A 21211-nucleotide genomic window follows, 5' to 3' on the forward strand; every position below is an offset into this window, starting at 1 on the left:
TTCATTATCACATGTATTTGTAAATCATCACGTGAGTCACTGAAACTAACTCTTCAAATGTTGCAATCACCTATACCTACGCTTCTAGCAAATGATATGTCAGTAATAGAGTAGTACGATCTTCATGATAACACAGTCCATAGTTACAAGACCTAGTGATATGAATATGCCCAAGTCTCGTGACTCACTGAAGTGGCATACTATAGCCAAGTAAGTAGTCCTTTTCTACTTGCTGCGACCTCCATTTTATTCATTTCTATTTCTGGGCTTTTACGAAATTCTCATTTCGGCACTCTTGTTTTTCATTCGCACTTATATACACCCAGTTGTTCGCTGCGGCAGTAAGAACCTAGTGATAGACACGGCGGTGTTCAGGCAACGACACTTCTCCGTACTCTAGCAACAAAATCACCCTGTATAAGTTATAAAGAGTAAATTGCACGACAAGATCTTTGCCTACAAGGGAGAATTTTCTAACGAAAATGAAGAATACCAAATCTGTAACCATCACTCTCCATAGCCTAACCACGAGCTTGGAACAAAGTACCAATTTCCAGTCGAATTCGAAGAACCTCAACTTTCCTTTCACCCCCCTGCCTAGAATCAACCCTCAACCTTTGAAAGCATAAAGGTACTTCACCCTCGTCTTCCTAGGGACCCAAATCTAAAACCCAACCGCCTGAAATTCTCTCCCACTCGTATCCAACCACCCCCATAACCCTCCAACCTATCCAACTTCTCATCTCCTCACAGCACACCCATCTCCGAAAAGCCACAGTCTTGAAATTGAACACACGTGACCCCGTGCCCTTTGCGCCGTTGAGGGTCCACGTACCGGCGAACAGCATCGATAGATTGGTGAACGCCGTGGTGCGTGGCAGTTCCGCGGCGGTGGTCCCGCTGCTCTTGAGGTCCAGCATCGCGCGGATTCCCGTGCGGTGTCGGCCGCTGGTACACGCGGCACCCTTTCACGCGGGATGACGTCGTCGTCTGTCCTCTCTGCGGTCACGGCACTGTCAACGTCCTCGGGGTCGGTGGTGGCCGCGTGGACGATGGGAGCCTGGTCATATCTCGCTTAACCGCGCACGACCGCGAACGTAACCTGGATCGCGGCACAGCGGACGATCGCGACGGTTCCCTCGGATCTGCGACTCGTGTTATGCACTATGAGGCCGCCGATCATCTTGGCGACCCGCTCTGAGTGACACTGGCCGTCGGGAGCAGGCGATGGGGGCTGACCACCCTGGCCCGCCCCTAGCGCCCGAGGGCTCGCTCGACGCTCGATGCTGCTCCAGAGGGTTGATTCGACGGCTGTCTAGGGCTGGGCGGGGACTCCGCTCGAGCTCGACACCCAGTTTCCTCGGGGGCGGAGGAACGCCTGCGCGACGCGGCGCGACCGACGGGAGGATGCCCTACTGCTGTGTTGACTCTGGAGGAGAAGAGGCCTCGAGGGGTTGCCAACCCCCGGGTAGAGGCGCGGGGCAGGTTGCTAGGTGGCTGGCCACGAACGTACCGGACCTCCTGCACTTACCGACCGGCGTTGTCGACGACGTAGTTTGCCCCGGTAACGACGTGCCACCGGTCCCCTTCCGGAACAAACCCTCTGTGGTAACCGTGCCCCGTTTAGAGAGAATGGTCAGGGAATTTTGGCGGTAATGGGCCAAGGTGTTTCTCCATTACTCTGACGACAGGTTTAAGGCGATCTTTGCCTCTTTCTCTGGCCTTTCTTGCGGGAATTTGCTTCTTTCCAGCGGGGTGCAGCTGCTGATGGTTCATAATAGATTTCCTTCAAATTAGGAAAACTACTTCTGATACCATAGTCTTCTTGTAAAACACACCCTCCCACTGAAGTTTATCACAATACGCCTCTTAGAGTCTTTTCAATAATATCAGTTCACAGTACCCTAAAAACAGTACTGTTCCAGTCTTGGATTTTAAATCTACGAAAAACTTGAAAGAAAGTTTCTAGAGTCCTGAGTACACATACACGGATCAATATTTTATGATATCATTAATTAATCCCAGTAACTCCAATATCAGTATCGCCTCTTTCCCTTCGATTTCATTAATCAATCACCTCTCGACGCATTCGAAAAATCCTACACGTGTACTCGAATAAAAACAAGATTGTAAAGCGGCGAGAATTCCATTATCGGAAAGAGGCGGTGATATTTAACCCAGACGTGGAATTACGTTTTAATTTGCCACATTGGCCACCGATCAACGGCTACAGATTCCCTCTGTCAATGAATATCGTTTAATAGCCGAGCCCCCGAGAGGGGGGTGTATTTTCAACCGGGGAAAATTATAATAATTACACGCTGCACAGTGCACCAACCGCGCTCGGCGTATTTCAGGAGAATTACGCGATGACCCCGTTATTAAACCCGATTTGCATTTCGTTGCAATTACTCCGTTGTCTCGTGCCACTCGTGCTGGTGCACCAGGGGGTCAGGGGCGTGCAGAGGGGGCGGTATAACGCTACGTCCCGTTTATTTCCATAAAATCTGCTTCGGCTGGCGAAAACATGAGGTTGTCTTAATTAATTGATTATTTACCGCGATTATAATCCTGACAAAGAATGTTTACGATAACGCCCGTAACGGCAGTGGAAACAGGTGCTGCGGTGTGTTTTATATTCGCGACGGCAGCGGGCCACTTTGCATTTGCAAACGAGGTGACTCTGTCAACGTCCGCGAATGTTTTGCTCTATGCAAATTCGCTTCTGTTTGTTTTTCTGTGACGGCCACCTTTCAGAGTTATTGATCGTTTTGTTTAGGATCTCCTGTAATATTCTGTTATAAGAGGGTTTTTTCGTTTACTTTAACTGCAAAGTGTTAGTATTTGTCTTTGCTATAGATATGTTCTAACTATAAAGCAAATATACCAATACCTAAACACTGAAGATATCAAGGATGTCTAAAATTATATGTCTCGATACTTAAATGATGAGGTCTCAGTAACTGGAAAATACTATTTCATGACACTAATTTTTAATTAGGTATACTAAATACATTACCTTATTTTCCAACACTATCCTACCATATTTCTCAATATTCACACAATATTCCACATTTTCACATTTCCTCCCTCTTGACGAAAAATCCCCAAATCACCTCCTCCCTCATTAGCCTCCTGCGACTCATCCTCCTCGACCCATGCCCCCTCCAAAACCCTCGAAACCTTCTCCCACTGCCTCTCCCATCGGAGGCAGCAAAGTGGCCAGCGAGCCCAACACGGTTACGGCTCCCATTAACCGTTTATGCCCGTGATTCACGCTACCGAGACACCCTGGACTTCCAGATGAGCCTCCATACACGCGCACACACGCACAGCATTTCGTGGGTCACCTCGGGCATCCTTTCCAATAGGAACCCCTGATAGGAAGGCACGCGCGCGACACGCGACCGCGTACGCCTGGCGGCGCATTTAACGCGCGATCGCTCTCGAGTGTCCGCGTGTACGATCGAGCCACGGGGGTTAAAGCGCGCCCAGAGGGGGGTGCCCCGCCACGATACCCTCCCTGCCACATCGACGTCCCCCCTCGATGATTTTGCTTTCGCACACGGCGTACCTTCTTAGGGGCCCACCTGGACGCCGGCGCCCGTCAGTCTTCTGTGAGCGGACTTTAGGGCTGTGGGGTTTGTTGGGGAAGGGTGGGGGAAAGGGAACTGGGGTTTGTTATGAGTGGACCAAGGATTTTTATGTGCTTTTGAAGAAATTTCGGTATGCAAAAAATGCAGTATTCATATTATATGCAAAGACATAGAAAATATAGAAAGATAGGATTTTGAGAGTGAGATAAATTTGTTATTACATTCCACTTGTGTAGGTGTTGAATTTTCTAGTCACTGGAAATGAGAAATTGCATAGACATTCGTAGTATAGTTATACTTGAGTGTTTTCATTGCTGGAAGCAGGGGTTATCGAATACTGAAATTTTTTAGAGGTGAATTGTTGGTAATTTTAGAGTCTAGGGCTGCTGGATCTTGCTTTGAAGAGTACAGTGTTTTTTAAGGCTCCTAATGGAGCTGCTTCCTGATTGTAATTTTAGAGGTAGCTTCATCATTGTATAACAGTAACCTTTGCCAACTGTTCACGCACCTTATCATCTCTGAATTTGAGTTATTGAGACCCTAGCGCAAAAAGGCCAAGGGCTGGCGTGCTTGGTGTCTATTGACCACCACCCTTCTCACCCACCGAAGAGAATTTGAATAATGAATATATTAGCACGTTCAGCATGTCGCATGATTTCGATACGAACCCTTGAAAGGTAGCGTTACAGTGCTCATAGTGAGTCATTTATGAAATACTAACAAAATTAATTCAGCTCCAGTGTGACAGACTCTAGGATTGCCACTTTCAAACGTAAACTCGATTTACTCGATTCATAAACAGAGAAATAACCAAAAACCTTGCCCTCATACATTCATATAATTAACCTTAAAATAATTGATTAATTATCCCTGTTCTTTTTCCCCAATACTCTTCCACTATTCAATTTCCTTCAACATTCTTCTCTTCTAAATACCCCCAGCATAGCTGAAAACCCACTGTCCTCCTTACCCCTATTCCTCCCTTCCCCTGAAAAAATCTCCACAGCGATTACCCCAATCAGGACGCCCCGTAGTGGTCGAAACGATACAGCATTCGAAGTACCATCATGGTCGCAATCACGGTGCTCCTTCGGGGTCACTTCGCCAGGCCCTCGACGCGGGGCGAGAGGGTGTGGGCACCGCGATTCCCCGCGTGCATTATCTCGAGATACCGAAACGGCATTACCGCGGCACTTCGGGGGCTGCAGCAGCGACGAGTATCATTGTGCGCCATGAAACGTGACAGGCCCTGGGCTATTGTGTCTCAGAGACGGCGATGAGAGCAACGAGGAGCCGAGGGGACGACGAGGGAGCCAGTTACCCCCCAGACCAGCTTCCGTCCGCGGCCAAGGCACCCTCCCAACCCTCTGGATGCTCCTTCTGGGCCCCGTAACACGATAAGAAGCGTGTCAATTCGTTATGTCCCGCGAAACGGGAGGGAGAAATCGTGCGATGATAGATACATTCGACCCCAGGCCAGATAATTCCATGTATTCAATTTGTACAATATGCTGAGCGACGAGATAGCTGGAGATAGCTCGCTTAGGGAGAAGTGGCAATCGGGAGGATCCTTCCGAGAGATAAGAGCCTCTCGGAAATGGGTTTCGTTTCGGCTGTACCTGTTCTTTCGGAGGATTTTCGGGGGTTTTGGGAGGTTTCGGGGTTGAGGGAGAGGGTCATTAGGGGCTGTGTTTTTGGTCTGGAAAGAGAGTGTTTGTGGGGGGAGGAAGTTTAATCAGCTGGGATGGTGTTATTGGAGCAGGGTATCTAGTAAGGTCACTGTCACTTAATTAGAAGGGCTAAGTTACTGTTTATTGGGTTTGAGAAGAGCACAGTAGTTTTGGTTGTAGGTGTCTTCTATTACTGATGCTTTGACAGCTTTGTAGTTAACATATGTACCTACTGAGCTATGTATTTTCTAATCATTTCGAAGTTTCTAAAGATCCCACTTGCCAGTAAAAGGTTCACTGGGAGCTCCTATTGAGTAACTGAATCGAATTCGTGGGGACTATTCTGTCAGATTCAAAATGAAATGTCAGTGCACCCGGTTAGGATATATGGAACCTTTTATTGAGTATCTTTGCATAGCATTTTAAAGTCCAAAGCATCCGTAAGCATGTTCCTGTGGCATGTTTACTGACCTGCACCCGGCATTGGCACAAAGCCGAACGTTTACGTTTACAGATACCCCTGTTTCGATCGAAGCCCCTACAATCCGGACGGGATAATGACTCCTTTCGATTGTGGGAGGTGCAGGCTTGCATTCTCGCCTAAGTGGATTCGATGCACTGAATTTCTGCTACGTAGTGTCTGACAAACTTTCAGCGAGAGTATTAATCGAGATAATTAAACTCCAATTTTGGAATTAAAAATAGAGGGTTAAAGATTTTCACTTACAATTAGTTTTAAGAGGGTTGAAAAGTTAGCTTTGGGTTTTAGATCTTGGTATCAATCTCCAAAAGTTATCTACACCTACACTGCCTAATTGTGGAAAAAATCAGTATTTAAAAATCAGTAGATTCTGTTTCCACTGACCTACCTTGTAAGTTGAAAACAACATAAATCTAGTTGGTGTACAAAAGAAGGAAATCTACGATACCCTCGAAAAGCAGATCTCGCGAGGCTCGTCCTGCGTGAATCCTCAGGACTCATCGGTCGAATCGACAAAATCGGTGGAGGAGTTTCGCAAGAGCTGGGGCGCGGTTGCAGCGGCAAAGGCCATTAATTACGTTACGGAAGAACGCAGACGTTGGCTCAAACAAAGGGCCCCGCTTACATTCCCCCGCCGCCGAAGTTACCAATGCGAACGTGCTCGTCGTTCGTGCACGCTTCATATATTCCAGCCTAATTATGGCGGATTTGCATATCTCCAGTCGCGCTGGACCGAACAACTTCGAGCTTTTGTTCCTGCCAACAGGACATCCGTTTCCATCCGCCTCGTTGTTGCCCTCGGAAGCGGACGCTAAGAGATTATTCCGATGGCGTCGTGGCTCGAGGGGGCGAACGATGTGGAAGCTATGAAACAGGAGATCTTTCGCTTCTTCTTTCTTTTTTTTACCCCACTTCTCATTAAACGCTTGAGCCAAAACGCGAAATGAGAAACGGGGACGCGGGAAATTTGAAGGTTTTGGGTAGAAAAGGGGCGGAAATGTTGAGTGTTCCTGAATTGGTTTTTGGGGAGAAGATTTGTTTGAAGCTCTAGTTCTAGAACGAGTTCTGAAACTAAAATCTATTAATTTTCCAATATTTAAACCTGCGAAAATTACTTACAGGGTGTTTCATAAGAGGTGTCGAAAATTTTGAGGTGATTCTACATCTCATAGTAGAACGAAAATCAAAATTGTGTTTAAAGATTCCTTTTCGAGTTACTAATTGCAGAGACAAAGCCAGAATCTAGGAATGCAGGAAATGTGTCTGACTTGTGACTTATTCTACTGACTTCGCTGTATCTGATTTGGGACATATTCTACTACCTGTGCTACGTCTGACTTTCAACTAATTCTCCTGACATTGCTATGTCTAACTCGATACATATTCCACTGTCTTCTCTCCATCTAATCTAATACACATCAGCAGTAGAATGAGTCCCAAGTCAGACATACTTTGCGCATACTTTACACACGAATTAAACTGAATCGATATGAATGATTATACACATTTTAAACCACCTAATTCCCTCAGCCAGACGTCCCAGTGTACCTCCAGAGTTCCACATTCCAATTACTCCGCTGTCTATCTCAGCGACCCGCAACGATTCACGAATTCCCCCCGGTCCGCGGAAAATAATCGTTGCCTCGTGTCGGTGGGGCGGCCGAGGCGGGGTGGAGCGGTTGGTAGCGAGTATCTGGATACCGCGTAGGAGCTTTCGCGCACCGACGCCTCGCGTCATCCGCGCCAGGGACAGGAAGCGGCGCGGAGGCGCGGAGGCGCGGAGGACGCCGTGCAAGACCGAGAGCCGGATAAACGGCGGCCGAAAGGATAGAGTTGGCGAGGCAGCGAGAGAGAGGGGCTGAAGTCAGAGTCAGAGGGACGGAGACAGGAACGGAGAAACGACAGCGTGGGTGGAGGGTGGAGGGTGGAGGGGGGGCGGTGGAAAGACGATAGGAGAGCGGAGAACCGAGAGAGCAGAGGCATCCGCGCGCTCATTTCCGTTTCAGGGCCGTCGAGGGGGACGAAAAGGGGGCGCTAACTCGCGAGATATTAATTCCGTGTTAGCGCTAGGAGGGTTGCAGGGGCGAAAACTACGTGCCGAGGGGGTGGCCAGCCCTCCAGCGTCTCTCGTCCTCCTCCTGCCACCCTCGCAGTCACCGCCGTCGCACCCCTCCTTCCCTCCCCCGTTGGCAGTCGCGCATCAGCCTCCACAGGCCTGCCACCCCTGCGATTCCGGCGCGGCCACCCTCCCCCCTGCCCCCTCGAACGTGGCAGAGCCGCGACCGGGGGAGGCGTTACAAATCGGAGATTAGCCATAGTTAACTCGACTTGCGCAGTCAAACAGTTAATCAATAAACGATTATTTACATCGCCCGCCCGACCGTTCTGTCGCGTTGCCCAGTTCACGCGCTCTCACGCTGGAGCATATTTTCTTTCTGGGAGAAATAACCAACGCACGGCCGATAACGGGACACCGCTGGCCGCGCGCTTGCTGATAAACGACAGCGGGGGTGAATTTGGCTCGCTGAGCTGGGATCCATGGTTGATGGAATCGGTTGGATCCATGATGAGCGGTCGTGATTTTTCAAACGCGCTTGCTAATTTTGGATCCCTGGGACTGAGGGGTGGTGAATGGTCGGGGTTAATATTGTTAATTAGGTGATTTAATAGGTAGGAGAGAGATGGAGGAATTGTTGGAATTGAGAATTTTTGGTTTTGAGTTATAGTTTGGTGTCTTTGGGGTGGTTGGGGTAAACTACTAGTATATCAAAGGGTCTAATATAGCAGTCTAATTTCCTAAATAATAAACAATTCATAATCCTTCAGGATTACGTTTTCTCTGCCCATTACGTGTCCTACCCATTTATCCAATAAACGCTAACTAATAATTTTCCACTTTAAAAAAGAAAGAACGATGAACCTCGCAATATTTTCTAACCAGCCTAATAATATATCCAGTTTACTTTCCTCGTTCATTTGCGCGCGACGAAAGTAATAGAGTAACCCCTTGCCAGCCGTTGAAGTGGCGAGTAGAAAGGGGTGGCAGGGGGTGGGAGTGGGTGACTATGTAGAAATTACTACCATCGATCCCCGTTATACATTCGAGCATACGCTGATCGGCGTTTCGTATCTGCTCCATAATCGAAATGACATATTCGCAGATTTTACATTCAATCTCCATTTGGAGGTAACTCGTGCCCACTCGAACTCTCGTTATCTGTGACTCGTGAAATGAGCGACGAGCCGAACTTTGACGAGAAACGAGCATCGATCAGCTGCACGAGGTCATTTTTCCCTGACAGTATCACATTTCACAGCGCGGTCTCTAGCGCCCCGCTATCTTATCTCGCCTCTCTGACGATCTTCTAGTATCTTTTAAATACGCTACTGTGGGACAAGGGTGGATATACACATTAACAATGAGAATGGGGCGATTTTAGTGTCTATGATTACGGGGCTAAACGAAGCAAGTCATATTTTTTAGAAATTTAGTCTATGGCTGAAGTGAAGACTACAAGATGGTAGTTACATATGGTTTTATGAAAAGAGGAATTTTTTTTTAAAGAACTACGGAATAGAATACAAGCCTATGACAAGCAATAAAGATCTAAACACTGGTTTTCTAGAAGACTCTGTTCCAAAAGAGTATCCGCTAAATTCTAGCTTCAAGGAACGATATTCCATCAAAACACCTATGTTAGATCATGCCAGAGTCAAATACTCAATTTTAAACAAGTCATCATTTCCCATCCTCTACCTCAATTCCTTAAACGCACCGAAGCCAAACACCTCTCCTCCCCTAGGTGCAAGGTCCCATGTCACCCCCACGAGGCTCGACCCAAGCCCACGTCTTCACCCCACCCCTAAGAAGGTACTCTTGGGTAACGTTGATGGCCCAGGACCATCACACGGATATGTCGTCAGCGATCTCGCGGTTCTCGTCGTCGGGGAAGCATAGGTGACTAGCGGAGGCCTCTGTGATGGTAACAAACGACGACGAGTAGGGTTTGGGGTGCAAGGGGCTAGGGGGTGGAGGTAGCTGGATGACTGGCGGCGGAAGCGTCGTCATGGCGACGCATCGATCAGCCACCGCCACGCGAATCGAGTCGAGCCGAGGCCACATCACACACTCTGCTGTTCGCCACACTGGGCTCTGCGCGTGTGGCGCATTCACCGACGCCCACGCACACAACACTCGCGGGGGACGACACGAAGAGCGCATCACACCGCATTGTGTGCCCGCGCCAGGTCTTAATTCGCGAAATCCTCCAGTCCTGTAATCCATGCCCGCCCCCCGCCACCTGGGAAGGGGCAGAGGCTGATGAAGCCGCGCTTAGGACCCTGGCCGAGGTCAGGGTTCTCTTCCACGATGGTCAATGAGCGCTGCGTGCACCGGGGACGTTCATTTCCTCGCGACATTACACCGTGTCACCGGTAACAGTCGCCACTGATTACTTCCTCGCTGTTTGGTCCCGTGGAACCTGGAGTATCATGACTCCTTGGATTCAGGATCGAGGACAGTGGGTTCTTGAGAGTGGCTGGCAAGAATTTGTAAACAGAGGAGGAGTATTGAAGTGGTTATCGAATTGTTTTCTTATGGCAGATGGTGGTAGCTGAGAGAGCCAGGTGAGGAATCAAGATTGATGGGCCTTGTTGAGACAGAGGTCGTAGGAGGATTCCTGTATGAGAGGTTAGGAGTCTGAGGGATTGGTAGCGTTTGTTGGGTGAATGGGAGTGTCTTGCTGATGGAGTCCTATTGGTTTGGGATAGCTTTGTGAGGGTTAGGGAACCTTGAACCTTGAATACTGCAAGAATAGAGGACTGAGGATGTGTACAATTATCGAGGTAATTTGGAGATCGGATCAGATGATCTCTGATCGACATACAGTGCTGCCTTGGAAATTGACTGAAACTAGAGACCATATTCGACCAATTTGTAAGGGTTCTAAATATTCTAGAAAACTCTCTGAAAGTAGTACCTATGTTTTTCTCGATTGGAGTACCTGACCAGCCAAAATCTGACTGACCAGCTGATCTCAGACCTTCACAAAAACGCTTCCCCCTCGTATACCTCTTGCACACAAGGACAAAAGTCAGTATGAAATGGGCAAAAAATCCATACCCCAAAGTGGCTAACCCTAACAGGTAAAACAATACCCATCATCATGTGTAAGTATCCACTCATGGAGACAACATAGTACACTTTCCAAAGTCCCAGACTCAATCTGCAAGGCATTGAAGCAGGTTCCCCAGGTTCCATCGACCATAGACAGCACCTGACCCTCCAGGAGCTTGATCTGGGTCTGTGAAAGAAAAGGTGTACCGGGTCCGTTCGACTGCCACAGTTCAGCAGCTTCCGGTGGGCAGCCGTTCCGGGTGTTACGTCGAAGCGGGCGGTCGATCGATCCTCCAGAGCTCGGTGGAGCAGCCGTCGTCGTCGACGTCGTTCCTACCCGGGTTCTCTCCCTGGCCTTCCCAGCTTGGACTGAATACCGCTGATTGTCCTCCGCTTTCTCGCTCTGTCGCCCTCTTTCCCTTTCCTTCGCGCCGCTCGCCGTCTCCCTCCGCCACCCCCCGCCACCCCCCGCCTGGCCGCCCCCTTGCTCGACGAACCTCGGGCTCTCCACTCGTAACCACCCTCCTCGTCCTCCACTCCAGGCAGAAACCCACCCCGTGGCACCCTATCCTCCACGGTGCCGCGCTACTCCTACCCACTCCACGATAATGATGGCAATCAGACCCTCAGAAAGGATTTCAGGAAATTCTCTCGCCTTTTTGTCGGCTGCCGGGGCGGAGGCGGACGCCACAAACACCGGTCGTCGTCGTCCTGCGACTCTGTGGTAGTTACTGTCGTCGTTCCGCTTTCTGGTTGAGCTCCTTCCTCTGGTGTATGATGCTCGATCGAGATTTTTCTTTGGGATTCATGGGTGCTATGGATTTCGGGTGCGTGGGAGAGATTTGGGGTGGACGTGTGGAGAGTGCAGAGGGAGAGTGAATTGGTGAGGTGAGGAGTAGAGAAGTGAAAAATTAGTGGTTTTTAAGTAATGTCTGAGCTGTGTCTGAATCCCAGAGCTAAGGTTTATTAAGTCATAGAGAAGACGAGTGGATTTAATAGAGATTGGCTTCGTGGTACAGGGAATGCGGTTTGTAGACTTGCACTGTTCTTTGATACATTCGTTTATGTAGAATAGTCGTTGAGTCTTTCTGGCAGTCTGTGTCACAATCTACTACTTCTACTGTAACCTACTTGAACTGATTATAGTCATTAGTCAGCCCACTATTGTTGCCAATTGTGCTGGAGTTGGTCAGTCTTTAACGAGGTTTACATTCTACATTCCATTCTAATGTTTGTTTACTATCTTCTATGTCATATTCGAAGTAATTTTCACTCTAGAACCTTTTTTGATATAATCATACACTTATCATTCATCAAAGTTCTTTGTCTCTAATGAATAGACTGCGATCTTTATGCATTTATCAAAAATTTTAATATACAGAAAAGTAGAGAATCTATATAATATGCAGAAAATCTATCATCTCTACACTTGGCTGATATAGAGCTTTTAGTCATCACGATCCCCAGAATTATACCTTAGGCGAGATTCTTTGTCGCTCCGCTGAACGAAATTCGAGGGGCAGACCTCGTTAGGCCGCGGTCTTTCTCGGTAATTGTACCCGTTCCACTTTTAACAGGTTTAAAAAGGATTTTTGAGAGGGAAGTTGGATTTCTTAGGACGGACGCATTTTTCAGCGCTATAGTGTGCTTCTCCTTGGAGTGGCGTTTCGTTGATCTCCGTTTTAAGAAATTCCTCAAGAGTTCGTGGACCTAGGCTTCGATCTAGACCACATTTTTTTTTATTTGTTATTATCACTTCACAAAATAATTTTTAGAAGGTGACAAATTTTTGAAAATATATCTAATTCCAATTCTTTTTTATTCGTCGATTTCTATATCTTCATATATTAGTTCATTTTTTGTGAACTTATTTTTAATGGGCTGATCAGTAATAATTTCTCATTTGGAGTTTTCCTCCTCACGACACAACATGCTCGATAAATCAGCAACACCTATTTTTCCGAATTCGAAGTTTGCGAAGTCTACGCGACAATTTCGCGAGTTTCCTCGTCGGTAATTTCCTTATCTCGCCCCTTATCGAGTGTTCCAGGAAGACTTACTTACCGGGCGATAAAGCGTACGATAATTAGTTGCACCCCCCTGAAGAAATTAATCACTCGACGGTGGGCAACGACTCAGCTGTGGTCGCAGTTCTTTAGCTGAATGCGAATGGGGAGTTTCGTAGCTCGTTACACGCTAATTCTGAGTCTATTCTCACGAGCGTTGTGTGAAAATGTATAACAACGTACTGGAAAAAAGTTAATGGGGAAAGAAAAGAGAAGGAATCAGAAATAGTTATTTACTTTCCACCTACTTGCAAATATTCCATATGAAAATTCTACATATTCCAAAGTTATACGCACCCCCAAATCCTAAATATCTTATAATTCCAAATATCTTAAAGATGAAAATTTCCTAAAAATTCCTAACCTGAAACCACCTCTATTTTCCTAACTGACAGGAACCATGTACCTTCACTCTTTATTTAAACAATAAATTGATCTACTATTATTACTATTGCCTCCTTTCAAGAGTAAGATGGATGGAGCCAAAGTCTTTGAAAGGTGAGGGTGGAGGACAGTGTGATCTGTTGCTCACGCTGCGGTGGACGCCGACAATATTGACTGGGAGCCAAGAAAAGCCCGAAAAAAAGGGGCTGTTCTCCCTTTACCCTAGGCCCTCACTCCCTCGTCACTCCTTCGTCGACGGAACATTAAGCACACACGATAACGCATGATTAACTGGCTAATGACTTTCTCTATGCCGCTCTCCCGCTGACTCTTCTCGGGGGTGGATCGACGACTTTGGCAGAATCATCGCCACGGGGGTGGAGCGCACCCCTCGTAGAAGAACATTTTCACCGATAAGTGATAGACGTTTTTCGTCGTTAATCGGTTGAATAATTTGTCGTTGACAAATATACGCCGTGTCCTTCGAAGCTATGACGATGCAATGGGGGGTGAATGCCCTATTCGGAAGCTTTTTGCCTTTTTTTGTCTTTTATGAGATTCGGAGAGAGTAGAAGCTGCAGCTTTTTTACTGGATTTGAGAGAACTCTGATTTTTTAGTTTTTGGGTTGCGAGATTTTCAGGGGGTGAAGTTTGAGGGTATCTCCTTGATAAGCCATTTTTGGAATATGAATAATACCAACTTCTCTTCTTTTTATTTAAGTAATAAAGTGTTTCTTTTACTAAATAATTTTTTTTTATTTGAGTATACTTCCCTCTTGAGCTGCTTCCACTATCAGTTTTAAACCCATTTGAAAGTTTCTCCAGAGGGTTAGTCCAAGGTAGTCTATATTTCATCTCCCTGAAATATAGGGGTAGTTACGAGCGTCGAGACATCTGTCGAGGTTCGTGGTGACTAAAATAAGGGATGATTTCTGGAAGACACTGCCATCTATCTGAGGGTTCTCTCAATTTAGAGATAGTTAGACGCCAGACGTCGGTTTTGGTATTGATTTGAACCACTTGCAGGGAAATGCCAGCACTCAAAGGCTCTACTACCGAGGGGTGGCCTCCCTGTGATCTTCTTAACCGATGATCGTTAACTACCACTATTACTCTACCAGGATAAAGTCATAAAGTACTTTGCAACTCCATATAAGCGTGTATAATGACACAGGATTGTGATTTCTAATGGAACCTTAGTATTGTAGAATACTATCTCTAATTATCTTTTAACTATAGAAATTCGTTTTATTATTCTCAATAATAGAGACTCAGGTTGTTAATAATTTGTGTTTTAAGGATTTTAAAATTGAAGAAAAAGTGTGTGGCCTGCAATATAAAAATGTGTTCGAAGAAATATGAGTACAGAATATGTCACTATCCTTCACAATAATTTGTCAATTTTTTGTATATTTTTTTGAGTGTCTTTTACCAGTGAGTTCCAAATAATCTCTAAATTTCCCAAGCCACCATCGCATTTTTCTCCAGCAAACCACCCTCATAAACAAAAGCTCAAAGCACCTGAAAACAACTAAATATCGTCGCTCCAAAACTTATCAATATTCATCGCCTCCGATACGACTGCACCCAGCTCGAATCAGCACAATCCAACCCCGAACCTCCGACGCTTGGTCACTGCACGAAAGCAGCTGGAACCACCCCCCGATAAAATACAAGATTTACTATAATGGTGGGCCGGGGAGCGAACGCGAAACGGGCGAGCGTTCTCACTCGAACTTCCGTCGAGTCACGTGGACTGTCGGTTCTCCTTTTTCTCGCCCCTTTTCTTCGCCGTTCCACCCCTCCCTCATTTTTTCCTCTCCTCGTCGGTTGGCCTCCCGTTCCACCTAGGCCGACTCGCGCCGTGGCGCGGCGAGTTAGCGGCTTAACGAGGTTATTTCACGACGTCGGAGCTGGGTGGGCCATAGGTCGTGCTAGGATGAATAATGATTCCGCTCGGGGTTGGTTGCCCTGTCCGTGCCGTGTACGTTGCATAAGCTGCAGCTCGCCGTGGACACGTGTAAAACTCGGATCCCTTTCGGATAACGTACGGAGATGGATGGCTCGAGGAAACTCCGCGGATAGGTGGATGTCTTTGCGGCCAGGGACTACCGGAAGTCGTCTGTAGAGAGAGGTGGGGGGCTGGGGTTCTTCAGAGTTCCTAATAGTTGAATTTTCGAGTTTCCAAATATGGAAACTGTAAACTTCCAGGTTTATGAATGTTCAGGAGTTCGAGTATTCGAGTTTTCGGAATGATAAATTTCTGAAATTCTTGAATTTTTGGTGTTCAATTGAAAAAGCAAACACTATAACCCTCTCACTTTTTCAAACTTAATCCACTTCAATCTAAAAGCACAATTCTCCACCCCATCACAGTCGCCAACCACCACCTACCAAAACCCTCCCACAAATCCAAAACCAAAACACCCTAAAACATATCGTCCCCCAACCCACCCGCCTAGTTCCCTCTCTCCACCCCTTCTCTCCTCCCTCGAACCTCCTCCACAGACAGAAACCCTCCCCAAGATGTAGAAAAAAAGAACCCAGCATCAGCCTCGATAATGCCTCCCCCCCACGAAAACTCGATCCCAATGTATCCAGGGAGGAACACCGTCGAAGGAAGCTCCGTGGAAGATAGCGGTAATGGGAGGGTAGTGTTGCGCGGCGGGCCGGTGACAGGAGAAGAAAGCCTCGAGGGCTGGAGGGAGGGGGTGCGAGGTGAGCCAGCCAGGAGGAAGATGTAGCAGGAAGATAAGGCAGCGGCGGGCACAGGCCCTTCGATCCCGCGCCACGCTCTTTGTTGCGAAGCGCAATAATTGCGCCGGAGGGTGGCCTGCGAGCCGCGGGGGGTGGCTGGCTTGGGAAAGAGGGCGAGGGGGAGGGAGGGGGTGCGCGCGGCAGCACGCGCCGGAAACGGAACCGAGAGTCGTGTGTCCCCGGCGTTCCCGGGCGGAACTATCATGATTAGTCACGGGGCCTGCAACGAGCCGTAGGAGAACAGAAAGACACGACCACCGTCGCCACGCCACCCCTCCCCCTCGTCAGGGATTCGTTCGAGGGCGATCGACCTGAACGCGACACGGAGAGACGCAATCGATCATTGCTGTTTGAGCGCCGACTGGGATTCCCTTGCCACAGGGATTCTTAATTGCTGGACTTTTTGTCGGTTGCCAGGGGGGGATGGTGGGAACGTAAGAAGTGAGATTGGTTTTGGTGGGAGGGTGGAAGTGAGGGATTCAGCGAGATTTCAGGTTTTTGCTCTTCTCCGGTACTTCGGGGGGTTTTGAGTCTGTGTTAATGCGTTGACTGCTTATGCTAAATTCAGGAGAAACTGTGTCACTTTAGCAGCGACTGCTACTTGAGAAGGAAGTATTTTTTATACTCTTTTTTGTATGTATTCTATGGAGAAAGTGAGCAAGTTTGGAAAGAATCTAAAGAATTCATAGAATGCATGTGGATCATGTCAACTCACTCAGCTACTAATTACAGACCACATTCCCCCAACACTGAAAGCCATCTCCTCCCAAACTCAGCCACCCTCAGTCTCTTCACCATCGACACCCACCACCGAATTCGATAATCCCAACAAGAATTCGCACTCGAGATTCACAGGGGTGTCCCTGGCGCAGGGATCCAGAGCGGATATCCGGGGTCATCCGACCGGTCTCCCCGAATTTCTTTAATGTATTCTTTCCATTTTTTAGAGGCAAGACAGTTACGATCCTCCGAGCCTTAGTCACCCCTGAAGCTGGGAACGAGGGGTGAACCAGTCGCAGTTGCTGGTGGCGGAAGCGAAGGGGCGCGCAAAGGTCCCCGGATGGAGGGCAAAAGGGATCACACCGTGGGGGGTTGGCCGAGCGCGGGGCCGCTGCTCGAGACCCCATAACCACCCCCCACCCCAAGGGTTAACCGATACCGGCAATTATCAACGCGTCTTGGTCACTGTGATCCCTTCTCGAGGAGAACGCACACACAGGGTGAGTCCTAGCAGACGATTAATTGATCCTACCCCCGTGACTCGTTACTTGCGCCAGGAAATATTAACTGTGCCAGTGTCACTGGTCTTTTTAATGGGGTTCTTGCTTCACGTTTTTCTGAGGGTTTGCGCGTTCTGTGAAAGTCTCGATTCAAATATGAGACGATTACGAATTATCAAGATATTTATTTTTCTGCGTTTTTGAGAAATTTAAGTGGACAGAAAATTGCAAAATGCATACTTGGAAGACGAAACAAATCTCTATCTATTTCTTATTATTTTTCAAATTTGCGATATTTATATTTTCGTGGAAAAAGACACGAGTGAATTTCACACCCTAAATAATACCTACGTGCTCTACAGAAAATTGCTCCACTTTTCACGTCAGATCGTAGGTGTGATTCGACCCACTCGATACAAGTGAAATTGGTGTAAAGGGTGTGAGGCTCTTTTATGCCGCATCGTTTGTCTCGGTAGCTGCCCCATTCCGTGCAATTAGACAGAGAAGAGGTGACGTTACCCCTGGCTACATAAAGCGTAGGCGTTCTAACGTTTTCCGCTCGAAAGGCGTTTATGAAACCATCCCAGGCGATACTTTTCTGAGCTTTAATTGCCCGATTTCGATGCTACAGGAAGAATCATCTTTGAGATCTCTGATGAGCGTCGAGATTTTGGCTCGGGGTTTGGGTTACATTAAATTGCTCGTATTTAAGTGGTCACGATCGTTTCTAAGGGTTGGCACTTGTCAGTATTTGTCACAATCATTGTCAGGGTTCGATGGAAAATATTTAAGCTGTAAGTGAAATATGTCTGACCATAGACTTATTCTACTTACATTATTGTGTCTGGATTTTTACATATTCTACTTATTCCAGAATATTTGACCAGGTTAGTACACGCAGTAAGTAGAATAAGTCCACAGGCCAGACATCGCGAAGTGGTTATCATAGTGTTTCAATATTTTCAACATATTTTAGAGTCAACAAATTTTATTTATTTATTTTTTTTGTAGAAGATCAAAGAGACTTTCCTATGAATACAAGCTAGCATATTTAATTTTCAAAATTGTACTATTTTAATTGGCAATATTTTCGCGCGTGACCCCAATAGACGGTATCATAATTCAGAGACACCCCGCGCAAGCATCCCCCCTGGCTTGAGGCCTGGTTCAGTCGAGCGTGCACGATCGAACGCTAGCCCTGCGAACCTTAAAAGGGCTAACTGCCGCCGCTGTGCCCTGGCAAACAGCACGCTGTCGGCATGCGCGTCACCTCATTTTGTCAAACATCAATTACCAGTGCAAACAAGGCGGGATGGTGCTCGACCGACAAACGTTAAATACATGCACCGCCCTCCAGCACGCTGACACAATATCCGACATGTAATGGACCGATGTGGAAAACGAAGTTAAGTAATTTCAATACCTTCTCGTCGACGTGTCGTGACAGTTTCTATAAAAAATCATGAAGTTAGAAATTTGTTCATCTATTGACTTTGGGATAAAGAGATAAAACTTTGAAACTCTGAAAAATTTGGAAGTTTTCAAGGGGTGAAATGGTGAAATGGTATGCTAAGGGTGTTCCATAAGTCTCCTGAGACGCCACTTAAAAACTGCATAGCTGTTTTTTACTCAAACTTAGATCACTTTTTAAACTCAGTAAATTGAATTTCTATAATCCTCTATTTTCTCTCTCTTACCTCACCCCTGTAACTTCCCAAAACCCCCTAAAACCAGCACAGAACATTCATCCCTTCAGTTATATTTCCCCGAAAATTCAGGAAGGCTACAGTTTCCACCACAGAGCAGGAGGATTTCCCCCATTGTCAGGGGCTCTGAAACTCCAGCAAAATTATAGCCAGGTGGGCGCATATATCCATATCTATATACGCCGCGTATATAGAGGCAAGGCACGAAACGGTCCGACTTAAAATCTAAGTAGCTCGAGGGAGCGTCGTCCCCTCGGAGGGCCGCAGATATTCGCAGCGAGATAGAGCGAACCTCAACTGTGGTGGAGGGCTTGCAGAGAGGGCTGAAGACCCAAGGGATGCTGGGTAGCCGAGGGGTGCATCCGGGATCTCGGGAGGGTGGCGATTCGTGGGGCGGTCGGTCGTCATGGATACGTTCCCGGCTAACCCCTAACCGCTCCTCCTCCCTCGTCATCCGCGTTTTCGCGACTACGCCGCCATCATCGACCCACCATCTTGCCAGGGGACCCAACCGCGATCGCTAGCAAAATTTTTCGGCTGCTCGACGACGCTTTCCACGGCGTCTCGAGACTGCCGATGATGACTCGCGATCGATGGGAATATTCTTGAGGAGTTGAAAAGGGGAGGCGGAGGAAGCTATGGTTTCTTGTTCATCAGAGTGTTTTATGATTTTTTTGTTTCTTAGTTGACGGTTGATGTGGAATATTTGTATGTCTTTGGGTGGAATATTGTGATTTTAAGTAGAATTTTAATTAATTAATATTCTTAAGGAGGTGAAAACCTAGGGTTTTCATAGGGTTTTAAATTCTTCTTCTTCTAGAAACTTCTCTCAAAAACTCCTAACTCCAACCTCAAAAATTCCTCCCAGACCACAGCTCCCATTAAATTAACCACCCGAAAAATTTCCATCCCCAAAACTCAGCATTCCCACCAGATTCTATTCACTCTTAAGTCCCTTTGTCCGACCATTCAATTTGGCTCGCGTTCCAAGATACACCTCATCGACTTTTCCCAGTAAAATAGCGAAGGAAACAAGCTGATAAAAAAAGGAAAAGAAGGAAAGGAAGAATGTATAAAGGAAAATCTCGGGCACGATAATTTGTCAGGCCACACCGGCCACGATACCAGCAGAGCCTCACTGTTGCTCTTCGTTGTCGCCGATTTCCGATTGTTTTTTTAAAGCGCCGCCCGCCAGAGGACATTAATTACCCGAGCCAGTGTAAATCACGTTATCTGCCGCCCACGCCCCCGCGCCACAGCGACAACGACGGGGTGGCAGCGAGGGGGTGGGTCGGGTGGCGAGCGTTGCACGAGGGGTTGCACCGCTGCCAACTGAGCAAAACGGTCGTCGACTGTTCTCCACGACCGCACCAATATCCTGCTCGCTCCTCGGTAATTTATCGGCCGTTCCTCCTGTGAAAACTTTACGCGCCACGCTCGAGCGTTTTCCATCTTATCCAATGGTCGCTGGAAATCCGCCTCTCCCGTGAGGAAAGATGTTCATGATTTATTTTTGGTGCAGGATCGTTGGGAGGTGTTTCGGGAGTTACGTGTATTTGTAGTGCAGTAGGACATCGATTAACTAGTTTAATAAGAGAAGCTTTCTCTTCATGAGGAATATTTGAGAATTTGGAAAATTTGAATATTTGAATATTTGAATATTTGAATATTTGAATATTTGAATATTTGAATATTTGAATATTTAAATATTTGAATATTTGAATATTTGAATATTTGAATATTTGAATATTTGAAAATTCGAATATTTGAATATTTGAATATTCAAAAATTCGAAAACTTGTCTTTCTCCAGACTTGCGTCTGCACATGCACTACAATCGCAAGTAAATCACCTACCCGCAACTTCTTACCATCCACTTATAATCAGGCAAACGAGAGCATGTAGGTTTTAATTGCCAGCGAAGAGCAACGTGTGGGAAAGCTTCTAAACCTCCATCGTACACGAACGATCGCGAGAGCCGTCAAGATGGAAAGGTTCGATTAGATCCCCGAATTCGTTAAAGTCGTGAGAAAGGTAGTGACTCAGGGTAACGCGCCCCCGTGGCGTCGAATGACGTTCGCCTTTTCGATCGCGATCAATTTCGAGCACCTACGTATAGAGCAGCACACGTAAAAGGAAAAAAGGGAGCAATCTCCAGGTGGGAACCTTCAAGGGAAAATAACTAATACGAATCAGATAAGAACTCCCATTTGAA

General features: G+C 47.1%; 1 protein-coding gene across 2 annotated transcripts in view; it reads right to left on the bottom strand.

The window, feature by feature from the left end:
- The window catches only part of Ets65a (DNA-binding protein D-ETS-3), a 48133-nt gene that overhangs the window by 18759 nt on the left and 8163 nt on the right, over positions 1-21211 (bottom strand). The gene's annotated exons all lie outside the window — the stretch shown is intronic.

This window comes from Calliopsis andreniformis, chromosome 2, assembly GCF_051401765.1.
Source record: "Calliopsis andreniformis isolate RMS-2024a chromosome 2, iyCalAndr_principal, whole genome shotgun sequence".
NCBI lineage: Eukaryota > Metazoa > Arthropoda > Insecta > Hymenoptera > Andrenidae > Calliopsis > Calliopsis andreniformis.